Raw genomic sequence first — 17,699 nt, 5'->3', positions numbered from 1 at the left:
CAGCGTTAATTGATAATGCACACATGACATTCAAATGTGAACCTTCCCAAGAGCACGAAGGAACTTTTTGCAGGTTGTTGCTTCACGAGGCACGAGACAAGAATCTAAGGAGAACGACCGTAGATTTTTATGATTTTTCTTGTTTTCTTTACACACTTTACATATGGTTAGAGAGAGAGAGAGAGAGAGAGAGAGAGAGAGAGAGAGAGTATTGGCTGGCAGCCGACTCCAATCTACCAAACGTACGACGATTCCTTGGTTCTAAGGAAATAAAGTTTTGCAGCTGCATCCTGTCCTGTGCTTGTCGCTGCCTCGCTCCTTGGTGCCTTCTCTGACATGCAGCCTGGTGCCGAGTGCCGCTGCCACCACCGCCCCCCCGCTGTCCAGGCCATCCTTCGTTTGTTCTTCCAATGATCCACAGCCACCATATTTACCCTCATCCCCCATACATTGTCCTACGGTGTCTTATATCGCTGCTTTGCAGGAACGACAACCTTATTTTTCTCGTCGTGCACTTGACAGGTCTTCAGAACTACTGGATTAGAGTGCCATAACAAGACCAGGGTAAAATAAACTGCTGACGAATGGAAGAGAACTGTTGCCACCATAGATCCAGCTATGGGCCTTCCCAAGCTAGGGGCCACGACATGCCATGCAACACTCGTAAACTAATACACACACAACACTCATTCAAGGAGTAACAGTTTCCGCCGATGATGGCAGAGCTTTGACAGGACGGAAGGCTCATGGTACTCACGTTTCGAGGAACATGTGTGGCCGCGGGCGGGCAGGAGAGGGCGTATGGCCCACAGCGATAAAGTCTCTACTGCTACTGACTGCTGTGAAAGTTGGTCGCGGCGATGAGTGGCACCATCTAGCGGCGGCGGCTAGTGGACCTCGCACGAGTGGCTGGATCGATGGATGGCCTCAGTGTGTGTGGCCACGGGAGCTGACTTGATCCGGTGGAGCCACGCACCTCCGCCGCCACTCACTGCACACAACAACTGACTCCTCACTCGCATCCACTCACGCTACAAAATTCAATTTCACGCAAGTGGCCGCCGCGCGCGTTCTTCAGTCATCGAAGACTGGCGCGTGCGCGATGGCGTCGGCGAACAGCCAATCAAAGCGTCTCTTTCCTGCAGGTCGAGCCCACCCGCGTTTTTTACCGGTTTAAATCTCACTGAGGATTGGCTGGCGCGGCAAGTGGGTGGAGCCATTGGCACCCCCTTCCAGAGGCACCCACTGAACGGGTTAACTTTAAAACGAACACGCTTTAAAATGGAGGCTGTGATTTAGAGAGTCGCGGGCGGTGGCCGGGGAACGGGGAGAGGGCGTGTTGGGAGGACCGCCCACCCTGATGCAGGTGGCGGGGTGGTGACTCGGGGCCGCCCTGCCCCGCCCCCGTCTGACCCAAGTAGAGGACAGCAAGACACACCTGGCCGGCGACCATCACCGGGTTTACATATTCCAACTGAGCATCGGCCCCGTAACGACCCGCATCAAGAGTCTCGAGCCACGCCAAGTGGAAAGTCAGCATGATGGGGCTCGCGAGGCGCTTCACATCGCCATTTCTGGAAGCGGCCACGCGTGATGGATGCTGAGCACACCTCGTCATCAGTATTACAATGAGGCTGGTTTACATTCGATTAATGCTGGATTTGTTGATCAGAGGGACGCCCACTGGAGCGCCATGTTGATGCCCCCGCTCCCCTAAACCATCTTCGGGGACAACGACACGCCTGTTGATAAAAAATTCTCAGGAGGTTGCCCGCCACTACTACCACCACCACCACCTCAGTTATGCTAATCCTCGAGTGAACAAAGGCTTGCTGCTGCCCTCCCATCTCACCTGCCAAAGCCAGCCATGTACGTACCTGGAATTATGCATAACGCTTACCTGAGGCCACACTACCCCCACCGCGGCCACTGGACATGATAACAATGGTAATAATAATGCGAGTTTTGAGCTTGTTTGAAAGTCAGATTGCAAGAACTTACTTCATCATTCCCCTTAGATTTCTTCTGTTTTCGTCTCCCTTTTCTTTCCATACTTCCCTTCTGCTCCTTATCCTTCTCTTTCTCCTCTTTTTCCTTCTCTCGCTCTCTTTCTTTTTTTAACCATTCCTCGTACTCCCTCCATTTCTACTCCACTTTTTGGTCTCTTGTTTTCTTCATCTCCTCCTCCTCCTCCTCCTCCTCCTCCTCCTCCTCCTCCTCCTCCTCCTCCTCCTCCTCCTCCTCCTCCTCCCACCAACCTTTCCAAATTAACCTTCCCAGGATGAGCGGTCAAGTATTAATTTCGGCGACAAAAGTTTTGGAAAATATGATTGTGCGAACTGAATTAGTGGAGTCGTAACACCTGAAAGTTACCTGATAAAGGGTGTCTCTCTCTCTCTCTCTCTCTCTCTCTCTCTCTCTCTCTCTCTCTCTCTCTCTCTCTCTCTCTCTCTCTATCTATCTATCTCTATCTATCTCTCTCTATCTATCTATTTATCTCAGTAAGTATGTAGTACGTACGTGCACTTACTTTCTTCGGTTAGTACACACCCTCATCACACACACACACACACACACACACACACACACACACACACACACACACACACACACATCACCGGAATAACCCAGATCCACTCACCATGACAAAGCACCGCCCGCATCTGTACAGTTCACGTCAAAAAGATCGAGTTTTCTGCTTTTTTTTTCCGAGAAGTGGAATGGTGAAGATAGGGGACTTGGAGGGCGGGGTGGTTGTTGACTGGCTAGAGAGAAAGGGAGAGGGGAGGGACAGGGGGAGGATTTCAATGGGAAGCAGGAAGTTGTGGGAGTTACAGAAGTGAAGGGTGAACGTGAGAAATTGTCAAGTGGTTGTAATTATTGAGGTATTAGCGGTAACACTCTCCCTTGCCTGCCTTCATGAACCAAGGGGGAGGTGGTCGGAAGTTATAACGAGACTGTAATGGTGAGGTAATGGTGAGTCTTGTGCGTGAGGTAGTGAAGGAAACGGAATATTCTCACGTATCGTAGGCAAGAGATGGGACTGACTGACTTCTAAAATCTTCCGTCTCTGATAATAGTGTTATGTCTTGTATTGAGTGATTTGTATTATTAATTTTGTGTAGTATTTACGTATATTCATATGTGATAAACTAGATACTATAACCAATCAGTCTGTTGTAAGTGAATGTATGTATATAGATAGATAAGAATGTAGCATATCATTCATGTGAGGGTATACGAGTATGTTGCTATCTGTTTTGCATTAGAATGGGTAATGGTGGTATATATATACGTAAAAGCTATATTGTATTACTGTCTCAATGAACGCTATAGATACTAGACTCTGCATTGTTTCTGTAACATCTGAAACTCAAAAGGTGAAAGGTGACACTGAATTCATAAACATCATAAAGAAATGCGAAAGGAATATACTTCTCTAAGCAACTTCTGTGAGTAGCTTTTGTGATGAGAGAGAGATTGTGAAGATGAGTTTTTGTTAAGGAAAGGAAAGGAAAAGAAAAGGGAAAAAACGAGAGAAAGGGATTAATGACTGACGCTTTCCGCTCTCCAGGACTCATGACCGCCAGTAAGGATCGCATGGTGAGAGTTCATCTGGTGTGATTCAGGATCAAAAGGAGGGAGAGGATTCTGCTCTCATGGTCTGAATTTTCAAGCATTACACAGACACACACTTCTTGTTCGGAGAAGAGACTAACTGCTCGCTGCGCTGAAAACGTAGCAACATGAACGGGAATCTCAGTCTGCCATTAAGAGTGACAAACAAGAACGTTTCCACTGAGCTCGCGACCAGTTTGTGTTGGTTTCTCGGTCTGTGGGAACTGTATTGTGTGTCACGTGAAGGCAGCACATCGACTGACACTCGAGCAAAGCCAACACTGATTGCCTGAATAAACCCATAGATTCATTGTAGCGTTATTGATGATTTCTCAGGGATTTTTCTCTTTTATTTAAGAGGAAAACAGGCCAAGAGCAACAATACCTGCAACTGAAACAAAGAAAGGTAAATATAGAAAATCCTGTTGTATATACTAATGTATGGGCCTTTTTTTTACATATAGCTTGCACTCTATACATACCAATATATATTCATTATACTGTGACAACTGGCATCATTTGTTACTCGGTAGTGGTTCAGAAACAACACATTATGCAGAAACTTGACCTCAAAAACGTCAGTTGAGTCATCATTATCAGCATCATCATCGTCATCATCACTCCCAGCCTTCATCAGTCTTTCATCTCCGTCAGTTGCTCGTCTATTCCAGGCTCGCCCCACAAACTCCTTACTTCGTCTCTCCATCTTATAGTTCTTTGTCTGCGCCGCCACCTTCTGCTGCCTCTAAAGAAGTGCTATTATGCAAAGAGCTAGGAGAGAGAGAGAGAGAGAGAGAGAGAGAGAGAGAGAGAGAGAGAGAGAGAGAGAGAGAGAAACAAAGCAGCATACGTGTAATATTCCCTAACAGTAACAAGCCATTAACCCCTTCAATACTGAGACACATTTTTATCTTGAGGTATGTGTACGGTTGGACCATTTTATTGACATTACGAAGGGTTTATGGAGGTCAGAAGATTAATGGCCAGAATCTTCACTGTTTTAATCCCCACATGAGTTTCTGAAGCTGTTTAAAATCACCAAATAGTAAACAGAACAGATATGGAAACGCGTCATGGCATTGAAGGGTTTATAAAGGCATCACCGTCAAACACACTCAGGACACCACTCTTCCCTTCCCTTGGCGGAGGTTCTGCTGCAATACTCTGACTGCCTCCTCGTCGTCCCCTACTAATACTGCAACTTCCGCCCCGTGCAGTGGAGGGAACAGGCTTGCGGTTTTAGTATCACGATGGAATTATTATTTATGTGATGTATGGTATGTCTACAGCACCGCCCTCGTGTTCTTAAATGCTTTGTTCTCTCTCTCTCTCTCTCTCTCTCTCTCTCTCTCTCTCTCTCTCTCTCTCTCTCTCTCTCTCTCTCTCTCTCTCTCTCTCTCTCTCTCTCTCTCTCATGAATATTGGGAGAACTTCTGTCACTGGGATTTGGGGATTTGTGAGAGGTGGTTTAACAAGATTTCACTGTCTCTTGTATACTTTCTGTCAAATAAGTGTAAAGATTGTAGGTAATGGTCTTTTTCCACCATGCTTTTTCCTCCGTTTGTTACGTAGATTCATTGTTAAATAATGACTAAAAGCGTAAAAATCATCTTGAAAACATTAAAACAGTCACTTCTAGAACGCGTTTTAACCTCTTCAGTATCAGGGCACGTTTTGATATTCATTCTGCTTACTATTTGGTGATCTTATACAGCTTCAGAAACTTATGTGGGGATTAAAACAATGAACACTCTAGCTATTAATCTTCTCATCTCTATAGGCCCTTCCTAATGTAAATAAAATCATCTAATTATAACCAAAACTCAAGGGAAAAATGCGTCCCAGTACTGAAGGGGTTAAGAAGCAAGGATTTGATGTCAAAGAGTTTCAGAAAGCTATCCAGTATTTATCGTGGGGAAGCAATATCAGGCACATGCTCCCGTTTTTCCAGTTTATTACGTAGATTCATTCTTAAATAAAAAACTAGAAACGTAAAAGCACCTTTGAAAACTTTGAAAACACTACCACTTCTTCTGGAGCGTGTTTTAAGAAGCTTAGATGTGACGTCGAAGAGTTTGAGAAAGCGATCCAGTGTTTTTTTTTTTCCGCTTCTTATGTAGATTCATTGTTAAATAACTTGTAAGCGTAAGACACCTTGAAAACTTTGAAAACTGTCACTTCCTCTGGAGCGCGTTTTTAAGAAGCTAAGATGTGACGCCCTAAAGTTTGAAAAGGCGATCCATTGTTTATCGTGGGAAGCAATATCAGTTACCACACGCTCCACTCACCCGTCCATTCTTCTTACTGGTTATGGTAATTGGTGCCTTGAGGGAATGTGTTGCGCGATAAGGATTCACAGAGTATGCATCGTCAATGAGTGAATGATATGGAACTTAGTGTATGCTGGACGTGGTTTTGGTGTTGTGAATTCAGCAGCGAGGTTGAGAATGACTGATGTGAATGGCAAAGATTAGTTTATCGTGCTGTCTTACTGCTTGTTTTTTGGATGGTGTTTTTCTTTTCTTATGTATTGTTGCTACTGTTGGTGCTGCTGTTGTTATTGGTGGTACTCGCTGTGTTGCTGTTGTTGTCATCGTTGCTGTTCTTCGTTTTTTTTTTTTTTTTTTTTTCTACTTATTATTTTTGTGTTTTTGTTGTTCCTGTTATTGTTCTTGTTCTTATTTTACATGTGTTTAACTTATTTTCTTCACTTTAGGGACTGCGTGCGAAAAGACAAAGAAGGAAAGACAGCAGCAGAAAAAAAAAGAAAAAAAAATAGGTGAGACTTACGCAAGTTACTCGTCCTTTGTCTCTTCTTTATGTTAGTGTGTGTGTGTGTGTGTGTGTGTGTGTGTGTGTGTGTGTGTGTGTGTGTGTGCGGACAGTGAAGAATATCATCATGTTATCCGCTCTCTTAAAGGATAACCTGTCTATCTTTATTTTGTTTCTGCCACCGCTAAAGGCCATGAGGCTATTGATAATTCACATCAATGCCAAGAACCAACTTACTGCAATTACACGCTAAGAGGAGATTACCGAGTGAAGGAAGGCTGGACTCGAGGGGCGGAAAGAAAAACACCTGAGCGGAAGATAAGATGTTACGTAAGCCACCCTTTGTTTTGTGTTTACATTCTCTACTTCCTGTAAAAAAAAAAAAAAATGACGTAAGGGGTAAGAGAATACGATAAGGAAAGGAAGGGAAGAGATACACTAACTTCCCAACCTTGATGCAGTAACTCTTGTGTTTGAGAAAGTTATCTAAAGTAGTTATCCATGAGAAGTAACAGTCCACGGCTCGAACGAAAAAAAATAGGTTACGGAAAGGGAAGGAATGAAGCAAATATATTCTCTTCGCAACACTCTCTTCTTATTCCAGCAACGCATCTGAAGTACTGAGAAATTTACCTAACAAACGAGAAAACAGCGATAGTTGTGATACGTATCCAATCTTCGCTTCAAAATCCAGTAACTTCTGTGCTTACGGAATTAACGTTAAGGAATTATTCATGGGAAGAAACTAGCTAGAAATCGAACGAGAAATTACTGATAATTGGAATATACTTGGAATTTTTGTTCTAATGTACAATGTCAGTGATCCATCCACAACAAACTGGGAATCGAACACCTGACTCAAAGATCATAGTGCAGCGTCTTATCAGCCAGGCATACGATCACCATGTACTGCCCTACCACTACACCTAATGTCTTGGTGATGAGCTGATAATGCGTTTTCCGTCTTCGTGACTGTTTTACTGCTTGCTTTTCATCTTGTGGTGTGGACGTGACTCTCTGACGCAGTGGCGGATTCAAGCTCTCTCTGCAATGCTCTTAAATCTCTCGAGGGTGAAATGTTTATCCATCACTTCATTACAGTGACTATTTTGTACATAAAAGGCGTCATGAATAAGTCAGGCGGTCAGTCGTTTTACGATAAGCCGAGGTCAGAATTCTTAAGGAAGTGGTGATATTAGTTGATTGGGTTTTCATACATATTGTGGCTTAAAAGAATATGAGATTTTAGGCGGAATATGCAAAGACCCAACTCATAATTTGAAATTTGATACAAGCATTGCCGGAGGAACTATATGAAGATAAACCATTTTCTTTGCTTCTTTGTCATTCTCTCTTAAATATATGAATCTAACCAGTTCCTCAATATTTTTTAAGGAACTCTTCAAATGTAAAAAGAAAACTACCTTTCTAGAACCTTTTTTTTTTCAAGTGTTTCTCAAATGTTGAAAGACAAGCAAGTTTCTCAATCTTTTTTCTAATTCTTGCCATGATTGATGTTCACATGATTCAAGTCTTGCGCACGAATCGTTTACCACGTCAAAGTTTTGAGGTGAGTTTGTGGCGTTGCAAAATGACATTCTCGTGTGGTCCATTCTGATGAGCAGCATTGGACACCAGACAGATAGACAGACAGACAGACAGCCCTTGGCGAGGACACCTTCATGGCCCCATATGGCTGGACATGGCCGCGTTTCCTATTCTGTCTTCATTGTCCAGCTATCGCATTAATTTTTCTATGTTTTAGTTGTGATTATTCTTGCTTTGTTATATTTCCTAATCCTTCCTTCCTACTTTCCTTCCTTCCTTCCTTCCTTTCCTCCTTCTATTATGGTCCAATTTTCGCAACAACCTATTTTTTTCCCTTATTATTTTCATATTATATACGTACTAATCACATTCCTTCCTTCTTGTTTGCTTCCATTCTCTTTTACTACCTCTCTCTCTCCTTCCCGTCCTGGCCTCCTCCAGCTACTCTGCGCCACAAGAAGGATCATTACGTATAGGAGTATCTTGAGCAACCTGTACTCCGCGTCCTGCTCACCGGAACCTTGACTCGTGCACACCACATGTTCACCACAGAGGCTTTGCAATGCAGCAACGAAGGAAATTAAGCATACATTTAGTCACATGCAAGTATTCATTCATGAGCATATGCAGTACGGCGAGTATATCATCAGAAGGGTGGGTGCTGCAGACTCAATGTTAACAGAGTAGTAAGAATCACGTATTCTTTGCACGTTCAAGGTATTTTGCGAGGCTGGTGGTTACTTATTAGACTATGACTGGTAGACTTGGAAAAGAGGGCTCGAATGTACCGGGATATACTAGAAATAGCTATATTCTTCCCTGATTAGTATGAAAGATTATGCAGCTCAGAGATTGCCAAGACCCACCGACTCCAAAACATCACCACTTTGTACCTGTCCCATCTGTTTCTCGCGTCCGGCAAGTGATGGACGACCAGAGGAGTGAAGGAGAAGGAGGGCTTGGCTGCAGGATGGGTGAGGGCTGTCCAGGATCTGACTTGTTAAGGAGATAGGATGTAGGTAGAGGCGAATGTGATGACTGTGACCTTGTGGGAGTGTAGCGAGCTTAAACACCTGAAGGATCCGGTGTGTGTGTGTGTGTGTGTGTGTGTGTGTGTGTGTGTGTGATTCACTGTTTGATCTGCTGCAGTCTCTGACGAGGCAGCCAGACGTTACCCTACGGAACGACCTCAGAGCTCATTATTTCCGATCCTCGGATAAGCCTGAGACCAGGCACACACCACACACCGGGACAACAAGGTCACAACTCCTCGATTTACATTCCGTACCTACTCACTGCTAGGTGAACAGGGGCTACACGTGAAAGGAGACACACCCAAATATCTCCACCCGGCCGGGGAATCGAACCTCGGTCCTCTGGCTTGTGAAGCCAGAGTTGTGTGTGTGTGTGTGTGTGTGTGTGTGTGTGTTCTTTCCTTCAACTCCTAGAACTAAATCCTTTTATCTTCCCTTCCTCTTCACCGTCTTTCACGTATCAGTACAACAAGCCAGTCGGGAGAAATGCAGAAGAAAAAGTTATACTTAAATTCAGTGCCTTTCCCGCCTCCTTTGAGCACGCACACATCAGATCAAGCAGGGAAGGAGGGAGTTGCTGATTCTGGCTTATCCCTAACACCCCTGCCCTCTCCTCTTCCCCTCAAAACTGCCAGTCACACAGCCTTCACCAGCAGCACAACACCGTGGACGTGTTGAGTGTACAAGATCCTTACCACTGTTCAAATACTAACAATCTTTAACACCTTTATGTGCCACTGTGTTCGTTATGTGCCCGGTTGGCTAGTCAAGCAGGGAAAAAAGTTTATGCTCTTCCCAAAAAAAGTTAGTTTCCTAAAAAAAAGTTAGCAGTTTAGGTCCGGCTGTGTCGTTACTTCTTTTTAAAGGCGTAGGTTAATAGGGGAGCTGACAGACGTCTTGATGTGGTGCACGGGATGTAACTAGGACTATAAGCTAAATTTTCAGTGTCGGTAGTCAGAATAGGAATAGAGGTAATGCATTCAAGCTTGATAAACCCAGATTTGAAAAGGGGTTAGGAAGAAACTAGGTGTCAAATAGAGTAGCAGATTAATGTAATGGATTCGCTAGTCAACATATTGGTGGTGAGTCATTAGGGAACTTATATGGCAACTTTATGGAAAAAAATGACAGGTGGGCATAGGTAATATATAGGTACTGTACGTTCCATGCAAGGCGTGTCACGTGTACTGTAGAGTTGAAGTTGACGATTTCTGTCTGTTTCCTAAGCTGCATTAATTGTTCAGTGGATCGTGTACATTACCATGGTATCTAGTGATTGCTTCCCCATGTTGTTCAGTTCCTGCTGCACTATGTCCTGCTGTTCATTATGCCCACTGTGCTGCGTTCTTCACTGTGTGTTGGGCTGTGTTATTCAATGCGCTGTGATGTGTCGGTTGTTCATTAGTACATTGTTTTCTGGCAGTTCATATGGTGTGTTCAGTCAGCTGTATGCTGTGAATGTCGTAATGTTCAGTAAATACACTCCAGTGTTTGCTATTGGTGTGCGTGGCGCTCATCCCTTACACCAGTGACTCATGCATAGGACTGGTACTGAATGAGGCACCGTAACGGCCATGCACAGACACGTGGAAAGGTTCCCAGAAAATATTACTGATTCTGATATCTTTCCATTGACTCACCGTTGTATAATCTTGGCAATGACACTCCTGAGCATCGTGTTAGTATCCTTGTGGAGTCTTTACCTCACGTGTAGAGCCGCAGTTTGTCCTCGTCATGCTCGATAACATGTCAGTGGTCTTGCAAACATTCTCTCAGTCATAAAGACGTAACAGAATCACAAGGACAAGTTCAAATTGGCACAAGACATTCTTCCAGTAACGCTGCCACACAATGACACAACTCTAACAGTATGCGATGGATGCGTTCTGTGTTGTGTTTTGTTCATGTCCTTGGTGCGTGTCATGATCCATACCCATCCTTTGCCGCGGTGTTGAGGGTCACGTGCTGGACTTCCAGTGAACAGCAACATCCTCCCAATGATGCCTTACAGCTTAGAAATCCGATTTGTGGCCAAGACTAAGACTCGTCACGCAGCCTCTCATCTTCTTACTCAGGGAGGGTCACTATAATATGTGCTTATCTGTGAAGACATTTTCATCTTAGTCGGGCGCTAACCTCAACCAGACATGACCTGGCGAATATTGGCTGTGTGCATGGTTGCCTCGTGGATCTGACGGCCTTTGGTTATATTGCCTGTGGGTTTATGCGCGTTCCATGTACAGTACTATGTTCCAGTTGTATGATCACCTTACTAGTAGATCGCTGTTGTTGGTAAGATGAGCGGTCTGCTTCATGCTTGTACTGACCTGCTGGTCGTGGGGCTCGTGCTGTGTGGAGTCTTTGAGCTTGATTCCGCTTGTTGGAGTTCACACCTTACGTCAAAGGATATGTCGTGATGTGTGTGTGTGTGTGTGTGTGTGTGTGTGTGTGTGTGTGTGTGTGTGTGTGTGTGTGGTGAGCAAGTTAGTTGTCTTAGGTGTATTGATCTATGTAAAAGTGTAGGATTTACTTTGTTGTTCATTTTTCTTTTCATTTTTATGGACAAGTATTGGAGAGATCTTTGTAGAATGACGGTCAGAAGTTACGTGAGCAACATACCACACTGGATCTCTCTCTCTCTCTCTCTCTCTCTCTCTCTCTCTCTCTCTCTCTCTCTCTCTCTCTCTCTCTCTCTCTCTCTCTCTCTCTAACAGTTATAAATTCTTTGATGTGCCGAAGCTTCATCAGTGTTCGGACTGAGCAAAGAAGTAAAGGAACCGTCAGGGAAAAGAAGAACCTGACAATGAAGGAAAACGAAGAAAATCCAAAGTGAAACAAACAAGTTCCTCTACTAGTTAATGACCACAAGTAACAACGCATGACTATAAGAAATGCACACTGAAGCAATTGAAGGTTAAGAAATTCATGAGACTTTACAGGATACCACATTTCTTCTTGCCATCCATATCTTCTGACACCCATAGCGTTAGTCGTCACAGTGATCCAGTATAGAGAAGCACGTTTCTGTTGCATTCCATAACGCTTAACCTAACCCAACGTAACCTAACCTAACATTAAGGCGAGACTGTCACGAACTACCATCAAAGAGACGCTTGAGAGGATTAGAAATCTGTATTCATTTACTGCTGCATCTCATATAGTTAAGCCCCGCTTCTCTCTCTCTCTCTCTCTCTCTCTCTCTCTCTCTCTCTCTCTCTCTCTCTCTCTCTCTCTGGGTTGTGTATTCGTTTAATATGTTTCTCCATTTTTATCTCGTGTAGTGAGGGAGTGACCAGGTGTGTGTGTGTGTGTGTGTGTGTGTGTGTGTGTGTGTGTGTGTGTGTGTGTGTGTAATTCACCTCGGCTGCATGCTGGTCACCCAGCCAGTCTTCCCCATTGCGGAGCTAGCTCAGAGCTCATAGACCGATCTTCGGGTAGGACTGAGACTACAACACACTCCACACACCGGGAAAGCGAGGCCACAACCCCTCGAGTTACATCCCGTACCTATTTACTGCTAGGTGAACAGGGACCACACATTAAGATGCTTGCCCATGTGCCTCGCCGCATACCGGGACTCGAACCCGGCCCTCTCGATTGTGAGTCGAGCGTGCTAACCGCTACACTACGCGGTGTGTGTGTGTGTGTGTGTGTGTGTGTGTGTGTGTGTGTGTGTGTGTGTGTGTGTGTGTGTGTGTGTGTGTGTGTGCGTGCGTGTGTGTGACGGAAGAGAACTCCAATAGGCCTTCCCTTCCTCTTTTCTCCCCCCCTTCTCCTTAAATCCTCTCCTTCCCGTCGCCTCCTTCTTTCCTCCTCTCCCCTCTCCTCTTTTTTCTTCTGTAGTGGTCTTTGTGTGATGGTTTAATGTTGTTCATGCAGCCCTCCTCCTCCTCCTCCTCCTCCTCCTCCTCCTCCTCCTCCTCCTCCTCCTTTCTATCTTCTCACTTCATTCAAATACTTTTTCTTTCTCTCCGTACCTCGTGCATGTTTTCATCTTCATATATCTTAATCATTGCATGCACACCTCCTCCTCCTCCTCCTCCTTCGCAGCAGTCTCCAAGCTTTCCTTTCTTCTCATGCTTATATAAAAAAGAAAAATGTTAATGTATTTTGTATCTATGCGCTCCTTTTGAGGCTTAACGAAGAAAGTGCAAAGATTAATATGCTTTTCAGTGAATGTGACGTGGCAGGGATTAAGAATGTAACGAAGTGAGAAGTTGTGCGTAGTAAGTAGTGAATGTGACAGAAATAGAAGTAGATCTTGATGTAATGATAGGTGCGAGGAATATTAAGTAGTGGGAAATACGTGTTAATGCAAAGTGTTAGGAAGGAAAGAGATGGGGATGATATTCTTGTAAAAAATAAAGAAGAACAAGAACATCAACAACAACAAGGACAAGAACAAGAAGAAGAAGAAGAAGAACGAAAAAAGAAAGAAAGAAAAAAGGAAGAAGCAAAAAATATAATGTAATGTTGATGACAAGAAAAAAATGTAAAAAGTATTGAGAGTGTAAAATAATGTTGACGTTTGAAAAAAAAAAAAAAAGGGTATAAAACATCATAAAAGATATGTATATGAAGCCAACACACACACACACACACACACACACACACACACACACACACACACACACACACACACACACACACACACACACACACACACACACAAATGCAAGAATTCATATGCAAACAAATGTGGGCGCGTGTCAACCAGTGGCGCTGAGAGAGAGAGAGAGAGAGAGAGAGAGAGAGAGAGAGAGAGAGAGAGAGAGAGAGAGAGAGAGAGAGAGAGAATGTAATAATGACAATATTTTCCATTATGAGCTGGGAGCAAGTCTTGACTGTGTTGTCGGCCGTGTGGCTTTGGTAGGAGGAAGGGAGGGAGGAAGGGAGAGTGGCGGGTGAGGGGAGAGATGGACATGGAGAGAGAAAGAGAAAGAGAGAAAGAACGAGGGCGGGCGTGGGAGGGCGGTGGTGGTGGCGGCGGCGGGGGTGTGCAGACAGGCCTCTCCCCCGCCTCCCCCGCCTCCCCCGCAGCTGCCAACAGTTCCCTGGGAAAAAAGAAGCAGGGGGGAAGAGGCTTTTAATGTTCCCGCTTTGTTAACTTTGGGTGAAATATCGCCGCTTCTCGCCTAAAACGACGATCAAACACACCGAGGAGAGTAAAATATGTGAAGGGCGCGCCATTTTGGAATGTGATAAATGAGAAGGTTATTGTGGCCTGCATATTCCCCTCCCGCCGGCAGCTGGCCGCGTCCCTCACCGCCGCTGAATATGATCAGAAAGTGAATGTAAGGAGGAAAAATCGCGATGGGAGGATTGGCCAATCTGAAATCAAAATTTACATGGCTCTCTCTCTCTCTCTCTCTCTCTCTCTCTCTCTCTCTCTCTCTCTCTCTCTCTCTCTCTCGCTCGCTGTCCCCGCGGCAGGATACGTAGCGGGGAATGGACGTGCCGCCTCCTTCAGGATTTCCCCATTTTCTGCATCTAATGACTCGTCGCCGACAGTTGTGGCCTTTCAGACTCGGCGTGGGATTCCGCCAATCACGAGGATGCGACAAATTACGATGGATTTTATCTCGTGTACTTTACGGCGCGGTAACAATGGCGACGCTAAAAACTGCACGTGTGTCTCCTGCCGCCTGTCCGTACCGCTGCCAGGATCCCGGGCGCCCGACTCCTGCACGGAAGCGGCCACCACTCGGTAAGGGCCCAGTGAGGCGTTTAAGGGCCGTCCCATGTGATGTAAGCTTCCTGGTTTCCTTCAGACCCACCTCGATCACCTCCAGCTTGCCTCTTTTATCATACGCCAAACGCCATGCACCCTCAGACGTTATCACTTCCTCCTGCCTTGCCTCCTTCACTCAGTCTGTCCCATACCTTGCTGCCTTTGACTCGTGCCTTCTGTAGCTGCTTGATTCACTTACATCACTACTTGCCTCATTTCCGCTCCTGCTTCGTGCTCTTTATTCCTATTTTTCACGCTACAGAACATAACGCAGCACAATTCCTATTTCCCAGCTCTCTTTTCTCCTCCTCCTCTTCTCTGTCCCTTCCTTTCCGCCTCTCCTCTTGCCTCATGCCTCCCTTTCCCGTCACTCCACCATTAACTCACCAAAGATTACAGTTCAGTGGTCTGTAATTGCTTTTCATAGAGAGGTGACCCCCAGTGCGCCTACGCTCCGCCTCCACCAGCAGTCTACGGAAGGCAGAATTTTTGTATTCGAAATCGCCTGCCTCTTGCAAATGAAAACTGAAAGGGATGTTCAGTTTTGCCTCGTAGAAGGTAGCGGTTTGTTATGTTTAATCTTGGTGGTGAGGTTTCAGAGGAGTTGCGGTGAAGGATAAAATAATGTTAGTGACTGAGCTATAGGGTCGCATCAAGGAGGTGACATGATGGTGCTGGGTGAAATCATCAGTGAGGTTTCTTGTGATTTTTTTTCTTTTAGTCTTTTCTTAATGTACATGAATGATTTAGAAATGAAAACGACGTCAACAAATTTTCAGCCGATACCAGAGTTGGAAGACTAATCCGGTAAGAGCAATAAACGAATATGTCACTAAACTTCTAAAGAGACTCAGAATACAAGAATGATCAGAAAATTGAGAAATAGAGTGAAACTGAGCACAGTCCGTGTGGGCAGAAGAAACGTTTCGAATATGTTTAATGTAAGACCGACTGGCGCTTATACAGTCTCGTTATTGTCGTGCGTTATGAAAATGAAGAGTGCGATGCCTTTCTCAGCGAGACTGTCTTATTAGAATAGTTGTTTCTCTTTGCCTCAGACATTTTATTATTGTAGGCAAATAAAAACACTTATACATACATGCATGCTGCACTCACTGTATATATGCAGTGGATATGCATTAGTGTTTTTACCCGACGACAAATTCAAATCATTTACAGTAAATATTTCAGAGGTAAAGAAGATCACTTGCTAAACTTAACTCACGTCCTGTTAGGAAGACCAAGCAGAAACCAGTCATGGCTACGTGATAGTCTCAGAGTCATTTTCCTTATCCGCTGATTAGCTCCACTGCCATACATGAGAAAAACTGTAATAATGAAACCTTACGCAGCGTGGGGTGGTGAGGATCAGCCTTCCTCCAAAGACAAAGAGGTTGACAGACTTACTCCTGCAGCTATTTACTGCCATCTTTATTTCTGATAGTTGCTGATAAAGCCTAACATAATGCTGAGACATGAAACTCAAGATCAAGATCTTAAGAAACTTTCCCTTTTTGCGAAAAATTGAAGTTTTCTGGTTTGCTGGGGAAAAAAAAAACCTAAGATCTTCCAGTGTCTGAAAAAAATAATCGTTTTTTTTTCAGCGGTACGACTCGTAACGATGTAAAGATTCTTATATGGGACTAGAATACAAACAGCAGTATTGTCAACGGGTACGATCCTTTTATATGGAAGCGAGTGATCAGTATTAATATCAGATTCACTCTAGAATCTGTAAAGGTACATAAGATATACAAAGAGAACACCAGTAAGGAAAAACATCAAACAAGGGGACATTGTCTCCTAAAATCTTCTCCTTTGTCTTGTGCAATGTTCCGACTTATCTTCATGTTTTTTTGGGGGGAAAGGTAATGAGTGAACTCTGCGTGTCCCTTTACCATTCAGAACACCACTAAGCGGTAATAGCATTTACCTAACATGCTTAAGATACCACTTGATCCTGCACCTTTGATTCTACCTCGCATGCAGAGCGCTTGATGTTGAGTGGAGCCATGAGCAAAAGATGAAGGAAGATACGATGTTCATAGGCAGCAGCTTCCTACAGTGGAAACATGAAGGGTGTTACTTGATTTTTTTGTTGAGGGTAAGCTGTGTTGAGGGGCGGATCATTTCAAAGAAAGCGGAGGCGCGTGATGCTTGTGTTAGTGCAGTGACTTTTTCACCTCCATCAGATGGAGGGCTTACGTATAACTTATTAGCACTGTCTTGGAAGAAGCGAGACGAAACTAATCACTCGCACACTCAAAGCATAGAGCCAATTAAATTATATATATATATATATATATATATATATATATATATATATATATATATATATATATATATATATATATATATATATATATATATGTGTGTGTGTGTGTGTGTGTGTGTGTGTGTTTGAATTTAAACTTTTCACAAAGCTCTGAATGTTAGTAGCACTCGGAAGAATCCAAAATATCTAAATCACAGGAATATGGAAAAATGGAATCAGACAGAGTTTGGAGTTTACCTTCCAGTGGTGCAGGACTCGCTGCGGTTGGCACTAATGCCAACACCTTCTGCTGTAGTGGAATGTTACGATCTCCATACACCAAGCCGAAATAGAAAACGCAAGAGTATAATAGTGTAGTAGTAGTAGTAGTAGTAGTAGTAGTAGTAGTAGTAGTAGTAGTAGTAGTAGTAGTAGTAGTAGTAGTAGTAGTAGTAGAAGTAGTAATAGTAATAATAGTAGAAGTTGTTGTGATGGTGGTGGTTGTGATATTAGTAGTAAGTTACTGACACAGTGTACAACTTTTACTACAGGAATGGCCTACATATGCTTGTTTTGTTACAGAAAAAATTACTTAACAAAATCGAGGAATAAAAAGTAATTGTTTAAAACTTTCCTTAGAGAAGCATAGATTGAAAATGGACCTGATCGATGTCTTTAGAAGGTGTAGTGGATTATACCAAGGATGACACAGGCAGAGTCCTTAGGGTATAGGCCATGAAAA

General features: G+C 44.0%; 1 protein-coding gene across 1 annotated transcript in view; it reads right to left on the bottom strand.

Annotated features, from left to right (window-relative positions):
- The window catches only part of LOC123503870, a 45,155-nt gene extending 44,052 nt beyond the window's left edge, over nucleotides 1–1,103 (bottom strand). The window contains exon 1 of the mRNA XM_045254009.1: nucleotides 758–1,103. The gene's annotated coding sequence lies outside the window, so the exon portion shown is untranslated. The remainder of the gene's footprint in view (nucleotides 1–757) is intronic.
- Nucleotides 1,104–17,699: the final 16,596 nt, after the last annotated feature.

Source organism: Portunus trituberculatus, chromosome 14 (assembly GCF_017591435.1).
Source record: "Portunus trituberculatus isolate SZX2019 chromosome 14, ASM1759143v1, whole genome shotgun sequence".
NCBI lineage: Eukaryota > Metazoa > Arthropoda > Malacostraca > Decapoda > Portunidae > Portunus > Portunus trituberculatus.
The sequence above is the reverse complement of the archived record's forward strand: the minus strand, read 5'-3'. Positions and strand labels throughout refer to the sequence as shown.